This window comes from Symphalangus syndactylus, chromosome 3 (assembly GCF_028878055.3).
Source record: "Symphalangus syndactylus isolate Jambi chromosome 3, NHGRI_mSymSyn1-v2.1_pri, whole genome shotgun sequence".
Taxonomy (NCBI): domain Eukaryota; kingdom Metazoa; phylum Chordata; class Mammalia; order Primates; family Hylobatidae; genus Symphalangus; species Symphalangus syndactylus.
Genome location: NC_072425.2, coordinates 143,956,508 through 143,982,367, shown reverse-complemented (window position 1 = coordinate 143,982,367; position 25,860 = coordinate 143,956,508). Strand labels below are relative to the sequence as shown.

At 42.0% G+C, this 25,860-nt stretch overlaps 1 long non-coding RNA gene across 6 annotated transcripts in view; it reads right to left on the bottom strand.

The window, feature by feature from the left end:
- LOC129478430 (uncharacterized) overlaps positions 1-19,579 on the bottom strand; it is an 87,700-nt gene extending 68,121 nt beyond the window's left edge. For 3 of the 6 annotated variants that reach the window (XR_008656431.2, XR_010119891.1, XR_010119893.1), the window contains exons 1-3: positions 17,407-17,611; positions 16,519-16,711; positions 13,858-13,976 (exon numbers count right to left, since the gene is read on the bottom strand). This is a non-coding gene — a long non-coding RNA (uncharacterized lncRNA). Of the gene's footprint in view, positions 1-12,693; positions 12,864-13,857; positions 13,977-15,334; positions 15,495-16,518; positions 16,712-17,406; positions 17,612-19,495 lie in introns of those variants that run through there. The other 3 variants (XR_010119892.1, XR_010119894.1, XR_010119895.1) reach the window with 3 other exon arrangements.
- Between the last annotated feature and the right edge of the window lie 6,281 nt (positions 19,580-25,860).

Here is a 25,860-nt window from a genome sequence, read left to right as displayed (position 1 = left end):
TGTGCTTCATTATGTCCCGAGGAAGGAAAGAGCAGTGATAAAAGGACTAGAGCCAAGTGTTTGGGATTGACTCCAAGCTCTACCATTTACTAGATTTATGACCTTGTTCCTCGACCTCTCCATGCACGAATTTTGTCCTCTGTAAAATAGGGCTATGATAGTACCTGTCTTATAGGGGGTTGTTATGAGAGAGTAAATAAGCCAATATTTGAGGACATTACCCAGCAGGTACTAAATACTGTATAAATGTTTGTTAAATAAGGAATTTTTTAATTTAAAAAATATTTTACAAAATACCACTGCCCACTGTAAGACATAGTGCTAGGCACTGTGAAAATGTAGGAACTTGACAAAACATTGTGTCAGCCATTGAGGACAGTTTCTGGAGAGGGACAGAAGAACACTCAGATAACTGAAACAGCCAAGCTGGCATGAGCTCTATGCAGGTATACTCACACAAATGCGATGAAAATACAGAGTAGGGTGGGACTGCTCGGGCTATGACTGAGAAGATTGCACAGAGCAGATGGCACTCAAGTTGTTTCTTAAGGGATAAGTAGCATTTCCAAGGGCAGGATAGATAGACAATGAGGGGCTGTGGTAGAAGACTATTCCATGTGTGCCCAGCATGAACACAAAACCAAATTGCTACCATCCTCCACATTTATCCATCCCATATCTATCTCCTATACCACTCCCTGCCAGGTCTACCTGCCTTTCTTCCTTGTTTCTACCTGTTCGTCCACTTGCAGATCTACCCCTGGCCTCTCTTTTCCTCCAGTTATTTTCTCCTTATTTTATCTCTCTTGTAATCTCAAAACCAATGCAGGCAATTTTTTAATAAATCAAATAATATAGAAAGGTATAAAATGAAAAGCAAAATCTTCTTTCTCCACTTCCTACTCCCTAGAAGTAAGGACTGTGTCACAGGTATAAAACATGGACACAAATTCTTGACACTTCTGCCTCTGAAAGGCAGAGTTTATTTCCCTCCCCTTGAATCTAAGTAGGCTTACACTGCTTCAACCCATGGAGTAGTGTAGAAGTGATGCTGTGTCTTCCAAATCTAAGACATAAAAGACCATGAAGCATCTACCTTGTTCACCCAACCCTCTCTCTGGGAGCATTGAGCTGCCATATAAAAAACTCAGCCTTCTTGGAGAGGCTACATTCTGGCACACTGGGCCTAGCCTTTCAACCCCAGTACTTGTATAGCTACTTCTCTTAGTTAACATACTCCATTACACAAATACACCACAATCTATCTAACCACTCTTCTAATGATAAATATTATAGTAGCTTCCACTTTTGTGCCATTATCAATAATGCAGCAATGAACATTCTTCTCCACACATTTTTGTGCATTATATAAGTACTTCTGCAGGACAAAGTCCTGGAAATAACATTGCTGAACCAAATAGTATGTGATTTAAAAAAAAATGGATCAATATCATCCAATTGCCCTCCAAACAAGCTGTGTCAACTTAGACTTCTGGTGGTACATAAGTATGCCAATTTCCCTATAACCTTACCAACACTGAGTATTATCGAACTTTTTAATCTTTATCTTTCTGATGTTGTCTCTGCCTTCATTATGATGTGCCACAACTGGATGCCTTGTAAGTGAACTATCCTAAGTATAATGTGACCTCGCCTGCAAACCCATGGAGCTCAGGTACATATGGGAGGGGGGTTATTCAAGATGGTAAAGGAAAAAGATAATGCAAAATGACAAGCTATCAATAGCTCAGGTGAATGCGCACTAATTTAGCATAAAGATGAGCCACAGAACATCACAGACTTGCAGGGCAAATGTGTCAGGACATAATGAAATTCAGCTCAATGACATTCTCCTAATGGCAAGTGTTATCTGAAGTCCAGAATGACCCATTTGGTTGGGGATGTAAGGAGTGGGGGAGGGAGGAAAAAAATGAAGTTCTCTCAGTTAATCAAAATGCTCACTGGACAGCTGGCTATAAATGGAACATTTTGCAATGATTGATTTCATCCTGGATGATTCTAAGGGACATTCAAGAATAGTGCTTCTCAAACCTAGCTGCCCAGCAATATGACCTGGAGTGTTTTTTTCAGAAAAATATAGATATTTATTTTCCTCACATTCACCTCCAAACACACATGCATTCAGTCACCATAGATTCTGCTTCAGTTGGTCTGCATTTTCAACAAGCCCATCAGGTGGTTCTGAGACAGAACAAAGACAGGATCTCACTCCGTTGCCCAGGCTGGAGTGCAGTGGCATGATCAGGGGTCACTGCAGCCTTGACTTCCTAGGCTCAAGTGATCCCCCCACCTCAGCCTCCCAAGTAACTAGAAGTACAGGCATGCACCAACATGCCTGCCTAATTTTTGTAAGGAAAATTTTTGTAGAGTAAAAAATTGAGCTTGCATCAGAATCACATTGGAGATTTATTAAAACACAGGTTGCTCAGCCTCATGGCCAGAGCTTCTGATTCAGTAAATCTGGAGGGGGACCTGAGAATATGCATTTAAAATGAGCTCCCTGATGATGCCAGTCCCGGATGCACCTTGAGGACCACTGACACACCAACAGCACCAGCAGCAGCAGCAACACCTGGGAGCTTCCTGAAAATGCAGAATCACAAGCCCCTACCACTACCCATGATGCCTGCCAGTAAAGGCAAACATAATATCCTTTCTACTTCACTCAGTTTCTGATAAGCCGATAGAGTGGTTCTTCCCAAACTTGTCTGTACATGGGGTCACCGGCAGAGCTTCAAAAATTAGTAGTGCCTGTGCCTGCTCCCCCAAATATTGTGATTTAATTGGTCTGGGGTGTGTCCTGGGCTTTAGACTTTCTTTTTAAAGACCCTCAGGTGATTGTAAAGTGCCAGCAAGTTTGGAAATCACTGTTATAGGCTATATTGATTGAGTGCAGGCAATGAGATGGGAGAGAAACTGCTGTCTTTTGAAGAACTCAAGCGAGCCACCTCACAATTGAGTATTTATTTATTTATTCATGTGTGTATGTATGCAACAGATAATGACTAAGGACAGACTGTGCCAGTGCTATGCTAGGTCAAAGAGGAATAGTATAGCCCCTGCCCTCATAGGGTTTCTAGTCTAGGAGAGGAGATTCAGATGGATAAACAGAAAACCAAGTCACGTGCAATCGTTCTATGGTAGTGCTGTGGGACACACGAGGGACGGGCACGGAGCCGTAAGTCTTGCATGCAATTACATCTCTCAGATCCAGGAAATCGGGTGGCAGTTCTGACATGAAGTGCATATTGTATTCACTCATTCATTTTGTATTCATTCATTCAACAAATATTTAATGAGCATGGGTGTCATGCACCCATCATTGAGCTAACTGCTGAGTAAATTACAAATGAAGCGGCAGACTCGGTAAACATAGAATCTCATGCTCCTCTCAGAATTTTTGAACTTTCTCGTAGAGTAGATATTTCTTGTCTTTACCTGTTTGTCATTCATTTTTCCTTCTGGTACCAGCACTCAGAATTTCTTTTGGGAAACAACTTGCCCACACTCCACGTCCTCTGGGGAATCTCCTCTATTTTCTCCAGACTATCAAATCTGCTTGACTCTTTTCTTATCTTGGGAATTAAACCAGGTGTGTTTGTAGGGGTGGAACTTTTGGCTATCTTGTGACCAATGGATGGAGGGTAAGAATGAAGCCAGTGTGAAAGAGAGAGCCAGGAAGGAGAGACTGCATCTGATGACACTATTTGCCCAGAGGAAGCCATGCCTCTATCTTTGCTACACAGGCTAATAAATTCCCTTTGGGGCCTAATCCAGTTCGAGTGGATTCTGTTCTGTTATTTGCAACTCAAAGAGTCCTAACTGCTCGACCTAAAATGGATTTTTCAGGAGTATTTGCTTTTGTGATTGAAATATAAATAAGCCCATTAATATCTGTTCATGAAATGCTCTGTTTCCTGTTTTATAAAAATATGTTTTGTAGAGATTCTATTCTAATGTCTTTAGGTGTATAAATGGTATTCTGTAAAGTAAATCAGATCATGAGCTCAAGATGTTCTTAAGAAAAATTATTTAAATGATGCTACACCTAGTTAGCAGCTGCCAGCCAAAGCTCATAGAGCATATGGAGAGAAAGATTCCAGGTTGTTCTACTCGCCTTCTAACAAAAGCCTGAGAAACCTTCTAGGTTTGAAGAGAGTGGGCTGGGAGCTTTCACTTTCTGGGTAGCATTGCTGTGTGATTGGGAATCACAGATGAAGAGGAGCCAGCGAAATGCTGCGAAGATTGTGAAGTGAGCTAGAAGACAGACTGTTAAACTAAGGCTATCTCTTCACCAATATTGCTGGTCCTTTTTCTAGGCATCTCTCAAATTGTTCTCTCATTTCCAAACATCCTCACATTTTTGTCCAAATTCTCATCGTGGCTAGCTTAAACTAATGTAAAAACCTTTCAATTATTCTTCCTCATCTGAAGGAATAGCATTTCCACCTCCAGGCACACCCTCAGTCCTTCCTCCACACCACTGCCAAAGTGAGCCAATCACATGACCAACGTAGAAACCTTCATCTTTGTCCCCTCACCAACAGAATAAGGTCATGATTTCTGCCAAGGTGTATTTATTTTACCTCTATCTATCTATCAAACCACTACATCCAGTTCCCAGAATGTGCTAGGCTGTTTCAAGTATTTGTGCCTATGGTCATTGCATCCTTACTGTCTAGAAGCCCACTAGGAAAATTCCTCTTCACCCTTAAAAAACACATTCAGACATTCCTTCTTTAGGAAGCCTTTCCTTGAATCCCTCTACCCTTAAAGTTAATCCCCCCTCCTCTGTACTTCATTTATAATTTCTACATATATTTTTATTCCCTAACATTCTGTTGTTATACGTTTGTCGTTTTGTCTAAATTTGAGCCCCTTTAAGATAGAGACAGTTTCTAATTCATCTCTAGTACTAAGCATAGTGCCTGATATATAGGAAGCACTCAGTAAATGTTCAACGAGTGAAGTTGCTTGCCTCTGTCTCTGAGTCAGTATTAAGGACAATTTAGAAAGGAGCATTCTAGCAATCTAAGATCAGATCAGAATTAGGTAAGGATGGAATGGATAATAGCTAAGAATTTGGAATGGATAATAGCTAAGAATCAGTTATAAAAGTTTATCCACATGTTGTCTTCTCTAAAAGATGATCTAATTTAGTATGTAAGGCTTACTATATTTTGCTTTTGCATTGGAAGCAATATATTGTGACTAATATCTAAAAACCATGTATTTTTAAAGTGTGTAGGTTTGAGTTGAAATCTGCATAGAAATTTCAAAAACACACATACATATACCCAAACATCTTCTAGTTCATTCTAGGAGAAAATGAGATTCTAATTACTTATTCTAAATTTATCTAAAAATATCTAAGAAAAAAAATATTTAAAAAAAAAGACATTGCCTAATTCCTGTGTATGCAAAATTAAAATTAACTGGTTGAGATCATCTAGGCTGAATCCAGAAAGGTCAGGATGAGCAAAGGAAGAGAGCAAACCCTTGTTATGATGCTGCCATTGGATTCAGGTGACTGGCTTCCTGAGTGGTGATGTTCAAGCAATCCTGCCTAGAGATGGGGGCATAAACCACATGACCCCTCAATATTTCATCTGCATCTACATTCACTCTTGTTGGATGAGCCTTGAATCTGGTTTGTGTTCATTCCTGGTAGAGTTACAGTATCACGTTAAACTAGCTGCAGTAAAACAAGGAAAAAAAGCAAGCAATAGGGAAATGGAGATTGCCTTGTAAAATTGGCAAGGACTTCCACTTGCTTTCTGCTGGCGTGCTTAAATTCAAGGCTTGTTTTAATGTTCCAGGAGCCCTATTTTGCCACTGACTGACACTCAGTGGAAAAGGCAAGGAGTTTAGGGGGCAGTTTTTCCCCATTTTACTTCTTTGTTTAGCATGTCAATTTCCTGGTTAACATAATGAGATTAACTTCGTTCTGCAGTGGAAGTGTTGCTTCCCCCATGCCAAGACCACGAGTCATGTTCATAAGTACAATAAATACTTGTCTAAAACTCCAGCAATTAAGAGACAAATATAACGACCTGGAATTTCTGGATTCTCCACCAATCTAATTACAATGGCAGGGAGAGGACATGTATCTAATTAAACTGCCAATCACACCAAAATGATATGCATCCTATTTATGCAAATATTTACTCTAGTGGCTGGAATCAGCCATTTTGGCAGGGGAGGCAGCAATTGGTAATTAAAAAACAAGTGGGATCAGGTGTCTCCACAAAGTAAAGTGACTTTGCTTTACTTAGAGGTTAAAACACATCTGATTCTTTTTTTCTTCAAAAAATTTTATCTTTTTAATAAAGAATGCACATACCATAAATATAATATGTGGCTCAATCAATTTTTCCAAATTGAATTACCCATTTATTAGCGCTCACAAGTCCACCTCTTTCCCTTTCTAGGAACTGGCCCTTCTCTTCCCAAGGGTAACAACTATCCTAACTTCTACTAGAACGATTCGGTTTGGACTGTTTTTGTCCTTTACATGAATGGAATCAAACGGAATGTGCTCTTTAAATGTGTGTCCTCTCTCACTCAGCATGACATGGTGAGGTCTAAGCACGCTGTTGTGTGTTACATCATTCACTCCCACTGCTGTGCAGTCTCACTGAATGACTGTACTACAGTTCATTTATCAGGGCTGCTGTTGGCATTTCACTTGTTTCCTGTGTGCGATTCTTGTAAGTAGTGCTGCCATTAACATTCTAGAACATGCCTTTTGGTGAAATATTTTTCACAGGTCTGTTGGGTACCTACATAGGGTGGTAGTTACTGGTTCATAGGTAACTCATATCTTCAGCTTTCACCAATGTTGTCACACAGCTTTCCAAAGTGGCTGTAGCAATTCACGCTTCGACCGGCATGGTGATGCCAGCTACCACTTGAATGCTTCCGACATTCATCTTCACAGCAGACCCATTTTCAGATAAGGAAGCTGAGGTTAGGGGATGCATCGAAGATAATACAAGGTAACAGCTAGGGCTGCAACCTGGGCCCTTGTCCCTGGAAAGCTGGAGCTCTTAATCCCTGTGTTCATGGCGTCCCAGATGTTTTGATTTGGTGTAAGGTACTGAATACACCTTATTCTTCATCTAACTCCTGAGCTCCTTTCTCTCTTTTCTGCTGTATTTCATTCTGTGGGGTTTGATGACTTTACTCACCTCCACCAATCCTTTTCATTCTCTTAAATTTCTCAATCCAAGTGACAAAAACTTCACTTGACTTGCAGGGAACTAAATTCTCGTTTTCCTTTCGTCTCAGCTGCCTCCTTCTCACTTCCTCAACCTCTGAAGGTGGAAGTGCCCCAAGACTACCCTTTGGCCACGCTGCCTTCTCCCTTGGTGACTGTGGTGACTGCTACTGCCCAGTACTCCAAATGTATCTCCCTCTCTGGCTTCCAAGTGCATGGTTGGGTCATGTTTCCTGTATCTCCTGACACCTCCTATACTTGACAACAGCCATGTGGCTAGTTTTGTCAATGATTTGTGAGCAAAAGTGACACATGTCTCTCCTGAACTAGAATTTCATTGCCAAAGCAAACCCTCCCAAGTTCTCTTCCCTCTCCTTGTTTTATCCGCCTGAGTCCTGGAGTGAGGAAAGTGGGGCAGAGCTCTAGTCAAACCAGGTGGACATACAGTACAAACAAGAAAGAATGATTTTGAAGTTATAGGCCACTAAAATTTGAGGTGGATTCGTTGCCATAGCATAAACAAGTTTATTCTGATACAATAAAAACATTTAGCATTGTGAATTTAGTTATAATCTATATTTTCATGGTTCCCAAATTGTATCTCTTGGTTGATCCTGCGCCCTGAACTCCAGACCCATTTATTCTACTGTCTTCTCTGAATCCTCTCTGGGAATGCTAATATACAACTCAAACTTGTCATGTCCAAAATGGAATTCTTGATCTCCCCCCATCCCCCAGACTTGGACCATCTATAATCTTCCATATCTCAGTTAATCACAGCTAAAATATTTTCGTTGCTCAGGCCCAAAATGCAGGGGTCTTGTCTCTTCTCTCTTGCTTATGCCCCACATTGAATTCATCAGTAAATCATGCATGTGGGCTTACTTTCAAAATATATCCAGACCCTGAGCCCGCCCCCACCTTGGTTGTCTAATTCTAGATACCATGGCTTTTTCAAAATTCATTCTTCTACATAATGGCATTTTTACCACCCTTTCTTTGAAACTTTCTCACAACATTCCGTCTTATTCTGCCCTCAACCTATGTGCATGACGTTGTTTCATCCTGGTTCTCATTTCTTTCTTTCTTTGTAATTCTCAGGCCACTTTTTCTCTCTCACTTTAGCTTCCTAATCTTTTCAGAATTCTATTTCCATGAGAAAATAAGTGCTCTATATGGCTCCAATTTTTATTTTTATTCCTGTCTCACAAAATGTATGTATAACAATGATAGTACTGGGAATGATTTTAGGAGGTATACGAATGAATATTTGTATTTTAACAGTCATGATTTTATTTTAATGCGTCTGAGACAAAATATAACTAGCATATAAAGCCCGAGATTTCACAGATATTATTGCTTAGATGAAGGCAAACCAATCAGTTTAAGTTGAATTGAAGTAAAAATTAAATCAACAATACTACAGTAGGTATGAGATGGGGAAAATGTAAGTAGTACACAAATGGAGATAAGGAAACTTCAAAGAGTAAACACAGTCCATTCTCTTGAGTAGATCAATAATTCTGATGGTCACCTGGAAAGATCCATTGGGGTGACCGCCCCCATACCCTCAACACTAGGAAATAAACCTCAGATTGGCTTTTCCTCTGAAACAAGTTCCTCCACTTATTCAATGATGCCCTTATTTTAGTAGGTCAAGTCCAACAACTAGAAGTCATTTTGGGCTCATTTCTCTCTTGTGTCCTCTTCATTCACTAAATGTTTAAACACTGAAATGTCTATCATATTTGCCCTTTCCTTTTATTCTCATTAACATCATTCTAAGGGATGACCCAATTACCTCATACCAAGATCATTGCAATGACCTCCAAACAATTCTCCTGCTTCCCTCTGAATCGTTGCATTCTGCCAGTGTCCTGGAAACATCCTTCCCATGTTCAAATGTTCTGGTGTTCAGTAGCTCCTTCCGAAAGCTACGTCTGTGATCCCTAACCCCATGCTAGTAATAATGCACATTTATTGAGTGTTGTGTGCTGAAAGACTTAACAGGAATTTTCTTATTTAATCTTCATGACAACCCTGTGAAGTAGCTACCATAGATAAGGAAACTAAAGTTTAGAGATTAAATGATTTGCCAAAAGTTGATACATGACAGAGCCAGAATTTCATCCAAGTAGCATAAGGCCAGAATCTTTACTACGCTGCCTTTCAATAAAGTTAGCATCATTCCTCATATGAGACCCTCTGTGTCCTCTATTCTATTTTCTTTTCCTTCATTCATGAGAGTGTCATTTCTGCAACTATCAGGACTTTGTCAAGATCCACCTGGGTTTTGATTTGCTACCCCTCTTACACACACACACACACACACACACCACCTTCTGAGACAATCTCCAAATTGTACCTCTCTTTTGAGACCCAGCTCAAGTTCAACCCTTTTAGTCTCACTAAAACCACAGTTACCACTGGAGTAAATAGACGTCTGTCCTTTCATATCCAAAGTTTATTTGCCCCTGGTCCTGAATTATCCAGCTCCAGGTACCTGATATGAACTTGACACTATGGACAAATAGGGTGAAAGAAAAACAGCGACACCCCCATGCTATCAATAGCAAGCAGGTCCCTTCATCTCCGAATTAAGAGGATTTCAAGGTAATGCAAGTGGATGCAGTTCAAGGCATTGCTTTTCAAGTTTTTAACGTGCACAGAGTCTCTTTCAGCTTCTAATTCTTTGTGCTTACCAGACACTCAGTAACTGTAATAACACAGGTTGATTGCCAGATGTATCAGTATTTCATAGAACAAAGAGCCAGATATGAGTCCTGCCCAGAGAGATCATGGCTGAATGGAACATTTGGTTGAGCAGGACACTTTGGGCTCACTGATCTTTTTTCAGTTGGTAAACTCATTCCTTGAAGCATTGTCCACAGAGAGCGGGAAAAGAAATATAGATGGTAAAATAAGTGGTCTCTTCTGTCCTTTTTGTATAATACAATTGCCACAGAAAATATCATAAAACTAGGAAGAAACTTGGATATCATCTAGTCCTACCCCTTCATTTCAGGAATGAGAAAACTAAAGCTCTGACAGGTAAGTGATCCACACAGTCACATTCATGAGTGGCAGATTCAGAATCAGAACCCAGGACTTTGAGTCCCAGTGTGGCTTTTAAATCCTGACTCCACCTAGTAGAGTTATTAGCTTTGTAAACACAGACAAGTTACTTACTCGTTCTGAGAGCCAGTTTTCTTAGTTCTGCAATGGAGGTGATATTAATGATTACACCATTTTAAAGGATTGTCATAAGAATCCAGTAAAGCCAAATGAAACATGTAGTGAGCAAGCATCAGCACATAACAGGTGCTCAATAGATGTTAATTTATTTCCTCAATGGTTAAGTCAGCTGATGTCCAAGAAGAATCTAGAAAACACATGTTTTAGGAAGGTGATGTAAACATTGAACATATCACACGAAGTTTCTGAAAGTCTAGGAGAACCTTGAATTTGGAGGGGAAAAGGGAGACAGCAGGGAAAGGGAAGGTGTTGAATGGTGAAGGTGTCTCAATAGCTTGTTTTTAAAAGGAAGAGGTGCATGTCAGCTGGGTGACTTATGAAACACTAATTAAACCTTTTATTCTTGTTATCCCTGCAAAACAAACAAACCACTTTTAGCAAAGCTAAGCTTTTTGTACACCCAAGAAAAAAATTGCCTGAGTCTCACATTAATTGCTTTTAAGAAATAGTTTTAAGTTTTTGATTTCTTAAGCTGTTATGTGAGTGTTAGAGCCAAGTCATAAGGCAGGTGGTGACTTCTAATCTAGGGTGAAGACAGGCAGAGCTGAGGGAAGTTGCTCCTGACTCTTCCCCACTATTATAAGTTAGGGTCTCAGGCTCCGTACAGCATCTCTGTTTAGCAGAGGGTGAGCATGGTGCCTGATCCTGGCTAGGCTGCCACACTCCAATCTACCTTTGACTTACTGGGGCCCCTTCAGAAGGCTTTTTCTCTGAGTGCCTCTTTTGGCCCTCACTTGTTTGCTCTGGAGAATATAAATACCTGGACAGGGGCTGTGAGTGCTGAGAGCGAATGGTCAGGAGAATACTGATCTTCCAAAATGTTTTGAGGTTTTAAATTATAAAAAATGTATATGTACGTGAAAGTATAGAGAATTATTTAGCATATACCCACATGACACTCAGATTTAACACATCAATTCTTTGTTCCCATCTGCTTTAGAAAAAAGTCTGAAGTAAAAAGTCACAGATAAAATTGAACTTCCCTCTTATCATTTCTTTTTCTCCCTCGTCAAAGGTAATCATCACCTTGAAGGTGGATTTTCTTTATATCCATGTTTATATTTTTACTACTTACATATTCACAAACAATATATAATATCAATTGGTTCCTAAATAATTTTTAAGAACACATAATTTTTTTTGTAACTTGCCCTTTTCACTCAACACACTTTTGAGATGTATCTATATTGATGCAGTTAAATCCGTTAATTTTAAATACTAGAGAATGTTTCTTTACATGAATGGACTATACTTCACCCATTACCTTATTGACAGACATTTAGCTTACTTCCAGTTTTTTTGTGATTACTAAGAAGACTGCAATGAATATCTTTGATCATATCTGTTTGTGTACACAAACAAAGATTTTCTCTAGGATATACATCTAGAAGTCAACTCCTGGAATGTAGGGTGTGCATATCTACAGCTTTACTAGATATAGACAAACTGTTCTCCAAACAGGCTGAATTAATTTATAGCCCTTTCCCTAGTTTATGACATTTCCTCCTCAATGCTTGATATTACAAGATTTTAAATTTTTTTCCTAATTAGATAATTGTAAAAATTACCCCTCTTTCTTTTTTACTAAGAAGTTTGCACATTTAAAAATAATTATTAGCATTTGAACTTCCTCATCTGTAGATTTCTTGTTCATGTTTTTTGTCAATTACACACTTGCATTTAAATATGCATTTGTAGACAAATAATTTTGATATTCTGGAAAAGACCCCTTATTAACTGTGTGATATTGATTTTCATGTTCCTGAACTTTTGATTATTCTATTGAGCAGATTCAAATGTGAGAGCAGCGATGGATTCACTCTCGTGTTCAGCATTGCCCAGGTACAGTCTGTATCGGGCAACCACGGGAGGTCTGTAAAACAATTTTGCAGAGTGGTTACAGCACAGGAGTAGGGCTCAGAAGCCCTGATTTCCAATCTCAGTTTGATCACTGATTATCAGAGAGTTCTCAGGAGGCTTTTTCCTCATCTGTAAAATCACAACATTAATACCAGCCTCAAGAGCTTTTGTGAGAAGTAAATCAGAGATAGAAAATCACCTTGCAAAGTGCTATACAAATGCCAGCCATTATTAGCAGCAGCAACCCAAATACAAGTTTATCGTATTAGTCTGCTCAGACTGCCATGACAAAATGCCACAAACTGGGTGACTTAAGCAACAGAAATGTATTTTCTCACAGTTCTGGAAGCTAGAAGTCCACTATCAGGTGCTATCGTGGGGGGTTCTAGTGAGGGCTCTCTTCCTGCTTGCAGATGGTCCTCTGCCTTCTCACTGTGTGCTCACGTGACCTCCTCCTTGGTGCAAGCCGAGAGAGGGACAGCTCTGGTGTCTTCCTCTTCTAGGAGCACCAGTCCTATTGGGTCAGGGATCCACCATTATGATGTCACATAAATTTTATGACCTTCTCATTGGCCCTTTCTCCAAATTCGGCCACACTGGGGGTTAGGGCTTTAACATAGGAATGTTTAGGGACACACAGTTCAGTTTTTGTAGCAGTCATGGTAGATGGTCGCCTGTTCATTTGTTTCCAAATAGACAAGTTTCTTAATCTTAAATTCCTTCATTGGGGCTTGGAGACCTAGATACAAACACCATTAATTTTGTGAAGTAGTTATCTCTGGCTTCCTCCCTTCAAAGGCATTATTATTATCAAACCAAGGGTTGACCATTTCTCCAACTATCGTTCTGAAGGAACAAACCCTGATTGTCAGCCACTACCCTAGACAGTGCCAGCTTAAGCCTGGTTGTGTAAAGAGACACATCAGCACTGTCTTGTAGCACTTTCTGTGCTGATATACACGGCCTATAAAATGGTCTATGAAATCCGCACTGTCTAATACAGCTGCCATTAGCTACATTCAGCTATTAAGCACTTGACATATGACCACTGTGACTGAGGAATTGTATTTTTTACTTTATTTAATCCCAATTAATTTCAACTTAAATAGCTGCATGTGGGTAGTAACTACAGCATCAGGTGGTGCAGGTCTAAGTCATTTGTGCTCCCCAGTCATGAAGTGACTCCTTTAGCCACTATTTCTCCCTTTCATTGTGTGGTCTTAGATCCCAGAGTCTGTGCAAGATGGTGGCTGGTACCTTCCTATTTTCCAACAGAGACATGTGATGACAAAAAAGAAAAAGAATGGAAGTTTGGAGCTGACACTGGTATTGTGAATCAGTGGATGGGTGTGAATGGACCGAGAATTAGGAAGCCAGAGAATGGCATTAAGGAGCGATGTAAAGTAAGGAAGGAGAAAATTCTGTGGAAATCGTCTGCGTAGAAAGTGCAGCACTAGCATATGCTCCAAAGGTCAAGCATTTGGAAAACATCAAGTTTTTACCTTTTCCATTTTTCTTTTACTTTCAGGAAATCTGTGAACTAATCCTTAATGATAGAGGGTTTCCAGATTCATGATGAAGAGGCCCCCGTGCAACCATTCTGAACTAAAACCCAGCATGCCTGAAATGAGAAGAGAAAAAAAGCAGTCACTTGTTACTTCAAAACGTTTCAGCTTTTAAAATGATTTTCCCTGGGTCCCAAATAGGAACAGCTCACAGAGGGGGATCACGAAGCCTGGACAATCCAATCACAGTCAGCCAGTGACACCTGCCATCCCAGGCTTCCACTCTGCCCCCAGATTCCATTAGGAACACGCCAAGGAAGGTTCACAAATGCAAGTTCCCAGAGCATCTGAAACCAAGACCAATCTGTTCAAATGATCAAGGTCCCCTAGGCTCACTGATGAGAGAAAACAGTATCAAAGCCGTTTATGCAAGCCATGGTTCTGAATTGTTGGTCAAACCAGAAGACAGGATGGCCCAAATATGCTCTGGAAAAGCAGGTTGTAAAGCACCAGCTTTTCGATCAGGTGTTCTGAATCTCTTTTTTCCCCACATGGAAGAATATTTGGTAGGATGGGTAAATATTCATGATAGAAAGCAAACTAATTTTTCTTTGACCTCAGCCGTGTTGAAAATTTTGCAATATTGCAGGTAGTTATCTTATTTTCAGTTATTTTCTTAGAGAATTTTTTGGATTTTAAACTTTTCTAAAGTTGTACATTTACTTATATGACAATAAATATATATGTAAGCATAAGATGACTATATTCTGTTTATATTTTTTGGAAAGTTCATTTTCCACTGAGACTTTGTCTTTTCTTTTTCATGACACTTCTATAAAAATGCCAGTTTCTTTAGAACTGATCAAAATATGGAGAATAATTGGACTCTTCTCTTTTTAAATTTTTATTTGTTTTTTTAATTGGCAAATAAAAATTGTATCTATTTAAGGTGTAAAACAGGATGTTTTGAAATATGTTTCCATTGTGGAATGACTGAATTAAGCTAATTAACATATGCATTACTTATCTCACATATTATCATTTTTGTGGGTGAGAACGCTTAACATCAATTTTCTTGGCAATGTTTAAGTGTACAACGCAGTGTTATTAACTATAGTCACAAGGTGTTCAGAATCTTGCGAGCTACTTCTCCAAATGCTCAGCCTACATTTTCACCCCCTGTCTCCTCTCTCTGGCTCATGCCTGCCACTCACACACTGGCAAATCATGTTTACTGTATTTGTGATTGAGCAAACACCTTTGTGTGTCTGACAACACAGGCATTCAAATTATGAAAACTGCCTATTGTGCTCAGATCAATACGCCAAACCCACATTTACTTTTTAGCTCAGGAAAAGCTTTCCATTTTCCCCCCAATAGCCTTTAACATCTGTGCCAATAACCATCAATCCAGGACTAAATGTTCCAGAGCTTGAGCAGGAAGGTGGGACGGGGGCCACAGGACCGGGTATACCTTTGTCTAACTTGTTAGAGTTTTAAAGATTCAGAAGTCCCAGAAGAAATCTCCCCTTCAAAAATATCCACTCCTCCATGCGGCCACTCAGCCACTCCCTCCTTCCTGCTGAAAACACTGCTAGGGGCCGCCCGTGCCCTTGCCTTGTGTCTGGCACGTCACCAAGCCTTTCCAAGGCGGTGCCAGGATCCAGATTACCACCGTGACACAATCTGAGCCCACATCACAGAGGAACAAAGGCTGTAGGGATCCAGGTGACTTTTACAAAGTCTTGTTGTAACCCTATTACTCACTCAGTGGGCCCAATTGCCATTGTTATTTCTTACCACCCATCCTGGCTTCTGGTCTGAGAATAACAAGAACGAGCAAAGTTTGCGGAGTGATTTACAATTAACCATGCGCTTTCTCAAGAATTCATTCTAGTGGCCACTCCCTACTTCATTACCCTGGGCCCTGGACAAACCGCTCCCTCTCCCAGCCTCTGTTTTTCATCCATTTTGTGGGGATCATAATAGTCAGAGACCCCATATGTGTATTGGAATATTTGGAAGAGATAACATATTGTGTCCTTAAAAGGGCCACTGTGGCCAGGTGCTGTGGCTCACAGCTGTAATCCTAGCACTTTGGGAGGCCAAGGTGGGTGGATCACTTGAGGTTAGGAGTTCAAGACCAGTCTGGCCAACGTAGTGAAACCTTGTCTCTACTGAAAATACAAAAATTAGCCAGGTGCGGTGGCGGGTGCCTATAATCCCAGCTACCTGGGAGGCTTAAGCAGAAGAATGCAGTCTGAGTGACAGAGCGAGACTCCATCTCACAAAAAAAAAAGAAAAAGAAAATAAAAAAAACCACTGCAGGAATGAGCGTGTGCTGAATTTAATTCCCCGTCTCTATTAAAACTTACAGCAAGGAGTGAGATAGAACTGTTTTCTCACCACCCCATCTCTCACCTCATCTCAATAACAACAAATCATAATAGGCTTAACACTATCCATGGTGGCATTGGGGTATGTCTTGCACTTATAGATTTGAAAAGAAAAGAAAGAAGAGAAAGTCTCCGTTGGACTATAAAACAGTCAGGCGGAGAAGAGCTCAAAGCTGTGTCGTGTCTCAGTTCGGCCCAGCCTGGGCACCTTCCACATTTCTCTCTTCCCTCATTCCCTGACTAAATTGCTTTAGGAACTCACCTGCTGGACAGTGTGGCCCCTCTGAAAGTCCAGCCTGGTAGGGTCCAATGCCCCTTGCATGATCCACGATGACTCCTTAGTCTTGCCCTAAAATCCCAGGTGTCCCGTCGTAGCCACAAATTTGCAGACCCACGCACGCCTCCAGGTTTTGCCATCTCCTTCTTGCAGGCGTCATCTCAACAATCAAAGACAGCTGCAGAAGACAGGAAGGACTAGGCTCTACTTTCAAAAATGCATGTCACAGTGGAGGTAAGCAGCTGAAGTATTTTTTTCTTTGAAAGATACAGCACCTGTCCCTCCCCACCTCCTATCTTCACACGCTTTGGGGTAACTGACCGATGATTCACTTGTTCATTCTTCCTGGCGATTCCCAAGACTGTGCGGGGCCTATCAGTAAAAATGCTAGAAATCTCGCATGCTGAGCAGGACTGTGTCCACCTACTGGTGAGAAACAGGAACAGACCCTCGCAGGAGCCCAGTGAGGGAAGGCTCACGCCATGCAGGAAACTGTCAAGAAAACCAGGACATGGATCCTCAGAATAAAAGAAAACCAGACAAAGAAAGTTATTCTGAAAGGAAAGACAGTGTGTCTGGAGGTAGAATTTGCTTCGAGTTATCATTGCACATGGAAGATTTAGAAGGAATTTCTTTCCCAAAAGGCCTGAATTTGAAACATCAGATTCAAATGTATAAAAAACAGGGAAGGTGGAAAAATCAAGTACCACAAAATTGTGGATTCTAACAAAAAACTGATCGTATTGTCTGCTTAGATTTTTAAAAATTGGACAAACGTTGAATGCATCTTTGTTCTTCTGAAAAAGTCTGGCCACCAGGGATAATTTTCAAGCCCGTCTAAAGGACCCGAGGTTGTCTCTTGTGTATACTTACCCCAGTTGTTACCTACAGCATGTAGGCAAGGCCCCTTCCCAATCTCCGTGCTGCAAGTAGGAGAGAGAGCTCTTTTTCCCTATGCATATGTTGATATGCAGAAAGAAGGACAGCACTACTCAGTGCAAGCTGTCCTATTGAAGCCTCGTTTCCTGTCAATCTTCCTTTTTTTTTTTCCATGAAGCTTTAATTTTTTGCCACAGCGCTTTCTTCATTTCAGTTTCCTGCAAACCTCAGGAAATAGACTGAAATTAATATCGTCAGATGCTTCCGAAAGTGCTGGCTTGGCGGCATTGCAGAACGCTTTCGGATGCCATTTTGGGATCAAAATATACCAGTTATGCACCATTGTTTATAAGAGAAATCTGGGAAAGGAATTGTGTCTGAGATTGGACCAAATTGAAATGTAGGTTAAAAAAAAAAAAAATAGGAATAGAGACCTGAAGTCTCAGAATAGGCAAAGTTGGCAGGTAAGCAAACTGAAAGAGCAAGCTAAGAAGAAAACACCTAGGCCGGGCGCGGTGGCTCACGCTTGTAATCCCAGCACTTTGGGAGGCCGAGGCGGGCGGATCACGAGGTCAGGAGATCGAGACCACGGTGAAACCCCGTCTCTACTAAAAATACAAAAAATTAGCCGGGCGTGGTGGCGGGCGCCTGTAGTCCCAGCTACTGGGAGAGGCTGAGGCAGGAGAATGGCGTGAACCTGGGAGGCGGAGCTTGCAGTGAGCCGAGATCGCGCCACTGCACTCCAGCCTGGGTGACAGAGCGAGACTCCGTCTCAAAAAAAAAAAAAAAAAAAAAAAGGAAAACACCTTCAGGGGTCACGGTGGCCTCGCAACGCCTCATCAGCGTGGGAAACTGAGGCAGAGCGCCTTTGCTCTTGTTTTCCATATAAACTCTGATGCTTCCATAAGACATTCATGCCCTAGCACCTGCAGATCTGACTCCAGAGAGAAACATAACGTGTCAAGTGACATAAAAAGAGATAAAGATATTCCTTATTAGAGCGTGCACTCTGAAACTATTGACATGTTGGAGGACGGAGCTCCCAAATCCTAGGTTTTCTCATGTCTCACAGGCCTCAAGGAGCACCCAGTCAGGGGTGAGGCTGGCTTAATTCCTAGTGCCAGCTCTGCCCCTGGCTCACCTTCACACTTTGAGCAGATCCCTGCTTCCTCAGACGGCAGTTTCTCCGTCAGGCTAATGGGGAGAGATGACGCACACCTCCCTTCTTCACAGTGCAAGGGCGTTGCAATGATAAACTTGCAACAACTATATAAACATGATTGGAGTTCTTGAGGGGAAAAGTGTTAACATGAATTGAAGTTATTTTTTTTGTCGTTGGCTTCTACGTCTATGGCTTCCTAAGAGGGATAAATAAAGCCATGCACAATTTCTACGTCTCCAAAAATCTATTCAAAAGCTTTGTAATACTGAAGAAGACTCAGTCTTTTTATATTCTTTGTATTTTAATCACTTCTTGGTTCTGTCAGCTACGACTTCTTGACACAGCACAGCCCCCATCCAATCAATCTGGGAGACCCAGTGATTTCACAACCATCACCTTTTTCTGCATTTCTATGCCCCTGATTGGCGATCTCACCACCTTCTACCTATCCAAGCGTAATAACTACATCACTGGCTTTCCTGCTCTGAGCGCTCATCTCTGCAGGCAGCCTCCACATTTCCACCTGCCATCTTTCTAATATGTTGCCCCAGTCAGGAAACCATGGAGCTGGATGATCCTTCAGAGAATTTCTAAGAAAATCCGTATTTTCTAAATGAGGATGCAATTCCCAGAAAAGCTAAATGAATCACCTTGAGTTACCTGGCTATCCTGGGATAGAGCTGAGCTCAAAGCAGCCAGATCACCTAACACCAGGTCTTTACTTATTATGTCTAAGGATAGAGCTGGACTACAGGTTAAGGCCCCTGACCCCATGTCTGTGCTATTACTTCTTAGGCTTCAGTGGTTCCACATATCCTATAGCATAAACTCAAGTACTCAAGCACTGAGCTAGTATATGTGGCTTCATATAGCAGAAATATGACCACAGAGGCTGGAAAAATCGGGCCTTATTTTTCTCACCTAAGAAGTCCGAAGGTAGGCCTTTCGGGATGGATACTGCTGTTACAGGAAGTCATCAGGAACCAGGTTCTTTTTCATTCCTTTCCTGCCCTCCCAATCGTGAGCCTTTGCTTCAAGGTCACAGGATGTCTGTTCTGCCTCCGGGCCTTGGATTTGCATTCTGGATAGGAAGATGGAAAGAGGAAGAAAGAACAAAAGCCATGGACTATCTGAATCCCCTTTTTATCGGTCATACTACAGCTTTCCCAGAAACCTTACCTAGTAGATGCCTGCATACAGCTTGTAGGTAAGAATTGGGTCACATCATGCTCCTATACCTGCCTGCAAGGGTAGCTGGGGAAGTTCATCATTTTAAATGAACATGAGGCCACTCTGAAAAAACATGGATGGTGTTCTGTCAGCAAGGAGGAAGCGGGGAATGAATATTGAATGCAACTGCAATCTCAGTCCCAAATACCTTAGTGTTGATATTCAGTATTTTATGGACCAACCCCAGTAAAATTTTCCAGTCCATTTCTCACCCCCAGTCACTCAGTCTGTACCCCAACCATTCCAGGGCCATCCATATGTCCCACACATGCACTGTGCCTCTTCACCTTTCTGTTTCTGCCCACCTCCTTGCCCCCACTTCAAGACCCAACTGAAATATCACTCTGCTTTTCTTAATATTCACCATAAAGAGTTACCTCCCACCCTTTTATTCTCCCATAATATACTGTATTTATCTGCATTACCACACTAATCACATCTCAGTTTAAATTATAATTTGCTTTGCACGTATCTGTCTCATTCAGCAGAATATAAGCTTCAGAAAATAAAAGAGCATATCTTGTTTCTATCCAGGACAAAGTCTAAAATTTTCTGTGTCCCATAGTAAATTTCCAAGTGTTTATAATTTAGGTGATTTTTTTTCACTTTGCTTGCATGATGAATAATGAATCAAAACTCACAGCTCATAAAATGGTGTGAATAAAAAGACTGAGACCTCCCATCTCCCTGGAAGAGTCTATCAATGCCCTCCTAGAGGCAGGGGGATGAACCCCGGGATTCTCTCCCAGCCCATGGAGTCTATGATGGTGTCAACACCCAAAAGAGCAAGACTCTCCAGGTTCAGTGACTGGTACTTTACTCTCCACCCTTCAAGCCCTAAGGACATGAGGATGACATGGACAACACTTTCTTTGCCCTTTTGATTTAATCCTGAACCTAATGAGACTCTGCCAAGGTTTCCTTTCCTGATCTGTTTTCATCTCTAGTCTGAATCTCTATTAGGCTAAAATGATGGCTATTCTCTGTATCCACCCCCACCATCACACCATCACTACCACCACCGAAATTCATTATCTGACCTTCTCCACTTTGCTCTGTGCCCTGAGGTGCTGATCCTGTGGAATTCACTCCAGATTTCTTTTCTGTCTGATTTCCAGTTGGGCTCAGCCATCAGTCACAAAGTGAGATGGGAATGCAGGAGGAGGGGGAGGCAGGAGTATCTCTCCCGCTGCTCCCTTCCTGCTTCAGTGCAGAGTTCTGCCATTGGCTGCATCCTGTCCCTCTAGGACTATAGCTACTGACAGGTGGCCCTTCCCCAATGGCCACAGTCTCAACAGGTTCCAATAACACTCATTCCTCCCTCACTACTCCAGGGCTTACGATTGTTCCTCGTCCCTGAGTGCCTTGACACCCACTCTAACCCTGCCCACACATCTATAAAGAGTCACCTTATGAAATGTTATTCAGAATCTCATCTGAGCACACCTTATTTTATGTCAGGAATCAGACTGACACGGCCACCAAGGCTTTTGCTCCAGACTTACGTTAAACCCTTCCACATGATGAGAATCATTCCAAATTTTTAAACTGACTCCTTCAGCACATACCCTATGCTGGTTTCCAGAGAAGCCCTAAGTAGTGATTTTCTTGTGTTCTCTCAGGACTGAGTGAATCGTCACCAAAGACTTGATTGTTCCTACAACTGCATCAAAAAGTCTTGTACATTTAGGAATCTCCTTCTCCGATACAAAAATAACAGTTTTCCTGCATAATTTTATTGCTTATGTTTTGGAAGATGGGGAGGGGGATAGTAGATAAGGACCCAATGGATGACAAGGTACCTGACTCATTGGGTTTGAAACCAAATAAATTAAAGAATGCTCCCTCAAAGACCATCTCACTCCAGAGCAGAATAATTTGAGTATAGAGAGTTTACCTAATAAACATCAGATGATCATACCATAAACTCAGAATAAACCCTTTTCTGCCTTGTTTGTGTGCTCCTGGAACCTCCAACCCCTCCATAAGAAGAGCACCTTAGAACTCCTTCCTTCCTTATTTCCTTCCCTCTTCCCTTCCTTCCTCCCTCCTTCCTTCCTCCCTTCCTTCTTTGCTTCCTTTCTTCTTCCTTCCTCCCTCCATCCCTCCCTCCTTCCGCCCTTTCTTCCATTATTTTGTCAGTAAAGGGGCAGTAATGGGCGGCATACTATTAAAGCACCTGCACATTTTTGCAGGTAGATAATGACCAACAAATGTGGGCTTGATCATGATTAGTTTGAGGTCAGGATTGCCTTACTCCCTGAGGCCAGCTGATCATTGTTTACCTAAAAGTTTCAAGAACTAATGCTTGGTCTTTTTGCATTCCCTATATTTGGGCGAGGCTGGAGACTCACTGTGGCTCATGTTATTTTCGGCACCCTCACCTTTTCCCTTCTGCCCCCTTTCCTTGACCTGAACAGCAATTACTGGTTTATTGGGAGGCTGGATCAGATGCGGATGGATGAAAGAAGCAAGTCTACCCTGGGAAGGCAGAGCACAAAAGGAACTGAAGACTTCAATTTCTGTTTCCTTCAGGCACATTTAAGCAGGCTATCATTAGAAAAACCTGCGAGATATGCTAAATTCGAGGAAGATGTAACTGCAGAATAATACATACTATTTATGATTTTCATGCGTGTCCGTGTAAAGAGACCACCAAACAGGCTTTGTGTGAGCAATAAAGCTTTTCATCACCTGGGTGCAGGCGGGCTGAGTCCGAAAGGAGAGTCAGCGAAGAGAGATAGGGGTGGGGCCATTTTATAAGATTTGGGTAGGTAAAGGAAAATTACAGTCAAAGGGGTGTTGTTCTCTGGCAGGCAGGAGTGGGGGTCACAAGGTGTTCAGTAGGGGAGCTTTTGAGCCAGGATGAGCCAGGAGAAGGAATTTCACAAGACAATATCATCAGTTAAGGCAGGAACAGGCCATTTTCACTTCTTTTGTGGTGGAATGTCACCAGTTAAGGCAGGAACTGCCTTCTGGAGGTGTACACGGAGGTCACAGGGGATATGATGGCTTAGCTTGGGCTCAGAGGCCTGACATTCCTGTCTTCTTATATTAATAAGAAAAATAAAATGAAATACTGGTAAAGTGTTGGGATGGTGAAAATTTTGGGGGATGGTATGGAGAGATAATGGGCGATGTTTCTCAGGGCTGATTCGAGCGGGATTAGGGGCAGCGTGGGAACCAAGAATGGGAGAGATTAAGCTAAAAGAAGATTTTGTGGTAAGGGGTGGTATTGTGGGGTTGTTAGAAGAAACATTTGTCGTGTAGAATTATTGGTGATGGCCTGGATATTGTTTTGTATGAATTGAAAAACTAAATGGAATAACAGAAGGAGAAAAACAGGTATAAAAGGTCTAAGAATTGGGACGACTCAGGACATCTGATTAGAGAGTGCCTAAGGAGATTCAGCATAGTCCTGCCAGCGAAGATTATTTATTTACTTCAAGAGTTTAGAGTGGCAGTTTGGGGATAGCACCAGGAGATATCAGCTGTGATGGCTTGGAGAAACAGTGTAAACCAGCAGTGTAAGCAAGAGCAGGCCATGTATGAGTAGTTGAGAATAGTGAATAGGAATATGACTAGACAGAAGATAGTAGGGATGACAAGTTTTTTGGGGCACAGTCTAAGTTGATCTGGTGTCTGGAATGAGATTGGGGCCTAATAAAAAGGAGCGTCTATACAGGGGCTGAAATGGGCTGTACCCTGTAGCATTCTGAGGACAGGTCTGACTTCTGAGAAGGGAAAAGTGGTAAAAGTATTGTCCAGTCCTTTTTAAGTTGGTGGCTGAGCTTGGTGAGGTGTGTTTTTAAAAGACCTTTAGTCCATTCTACTTTTCTTGAAGACGGAGGACTGTAAGGGATGTAAAGGTTTCACTGAATACTAAGAGCCTGAAAAACTGCTTGGCTGATTTGACTAATAAAGGCTGCTCTGTTATCAGACTGTATAGAGGTAGGAAGGCTAAACTGAGGAATTATGTCTGACAGAAGGGAAGAAATGACTGTGGTGGCCTTCTCAGACCCTGTAGGAAAGGCCTCTACCTATCCAGTGAAAGTGTCTACTTAGACTAAGAGGTATTTTAGTTATCTGACTCGGGGCATGTTGAGTAAAGCTAATTTGCCAGTCCTGGGTGGGGGCAAATCCTCGAGCTTGATGTGTAGGGAAGGGAGGGGGCCTGAATAATCCCTGAGGAGTAGTAGAATGGCAGATGGAACACTGAGAAGTTATTTCCTTGAGGATAGATTTCCACAATGGAAAGAAAATGAGTGGTTCTAAGAGGCGGGCTAGTAGCTTGTACTATAGCATAGCCTGCCTTTGCTGGTGTGTGGCGATTAGGCCTGGTGGAACTGCCATCAATAAATCAAGCGTGATCAGGGTGAGGAACAGGAAAGAAGGAAATATGGGAAAATGGGGTGAATGTCAGGTGGATCAGAGAGATACAGTCATGGGGGTCAGGTGTGGTATCGGGAATAATGTGGGAGGCCAGATTGAAGTCCGGGCCAGGAATAATGGTAATTGTGGGACTTAACAAAGAGTGAGTACAGCTGAAGGAGCTGGGGAGCAGAAAGTATATGCATCAGGTATGAGGAAAAAAATAGATTTTGGAAGTTATGAGAAATGTAGAAAGTTGAGCATAGTTTGTGATTTTTAGGGCCTCTAAAAGTATTAGGGCAGCAGCAGCCGCTGCATGGAGACATGAGGGCTAGGCTAAAACAGTAAGGTCAAGTTGTTCTCACAGAAAGGTTACAGGGTGCGGTCCTGGCTCTTGTGTAAGAATTCTGACCGCACTAACCATGCCTAGGAAGGAAAGGAGTTGTTGTTTTGTAAGGGATTGAGGTTTGGGAGATTAATCCGACACGATCAGCAGGGAAAGCACGTGTGTTTTATGATAATTATGCCGAGATAGGTAACAGATGAGGATGAAATTTGGGCTTGACTGAAGTAATGGGGGCTGTCTGTGAAGCCTTGCAGCAGTACAGCCCAGGTGATTTGCTGAGCCTAATGGGTGTTAGGGTCAGTCCAAGTGAAAGCAAAGAGAGGCTGGGATGACAGGTGCAAAGGAATAGTAAAGAAAGCACGTTTGAGATCCAGAACAGATTAATGGATTGTGGAGGGAGGTATTGAGGATAGGAGAGTGTATGGGTTTGGCACCATGGGGTGGATAGGCAAAACAATTTGGTTGATAAGGCATAGATCCTGAACTAACTTGTAAGGCTTGTCTGGTTTTAGGACAGGTAAAATGGGGGAATTGTAAGGAGAGTTTATAGGCTTTCAAAGGCCATGCTGTAGCAGGTGAGTGATCGCAGGCTTTAATCGTTTCAAAGCATGCTATGGGATGGGATATTGGCATTGAGTGGGGTAAGGGTGATTAGGTTTTAATGAGATGGTAAGGGGTGCATGATCGGTCGCCAAGGAGGGAGTAGAGGTATCTTATACTTGTGGGTTAAGGTGGGGGAATACAAGAGGAGGACCAAAGGAGGCTTTGGATTTGGAAGAAGGGCAGCAATGAGATGCAGCTGTAATCCAGGAACAGTCAGGGAAGCAGATAATTTAGTTAAAGTGTCTCAGCCTAATAAGGGAACTGGGCAGGTGGGGATAACTAAAAGGAGTGCTTTAAAGAGTATTGTCTAAGTTGGCACCAGAGTTGGGGAGTTTTAAGAGGTTTAGAAGCTTGGCTGTCAATACCCACAACAGTTATGGAGGCAAGGGAAACAGGCCTTTGAAAAGAAGGTAATGCGGAGTGGGTAGCCTCCGTATTGATTAAGAAGGGGACAGACTTACCCTCCACTGTGAGAGTTACTGGAAGCTCAGCGTCCGTGATGGTCTACGGGGCTTCCGAGGCGGTCAGGCAGCGTCAGTCTTCAGCCGCCAAGCCGAGAAGGAGTCAGTCAGAGAGCCTTGGGCCAGGGTTCCAGGGGCTGGGAGTGGCTGCCAGGTGAGTTGAACAGTCCGATTTCCAGTGGGGTCCCACACAGATGGGACACGGCTTAGGAGGAATCCTGGGCTTCAGGCATTCCTTGGCCTGGTGGTCACATTTCTGGCACTTGTAGCAAGCT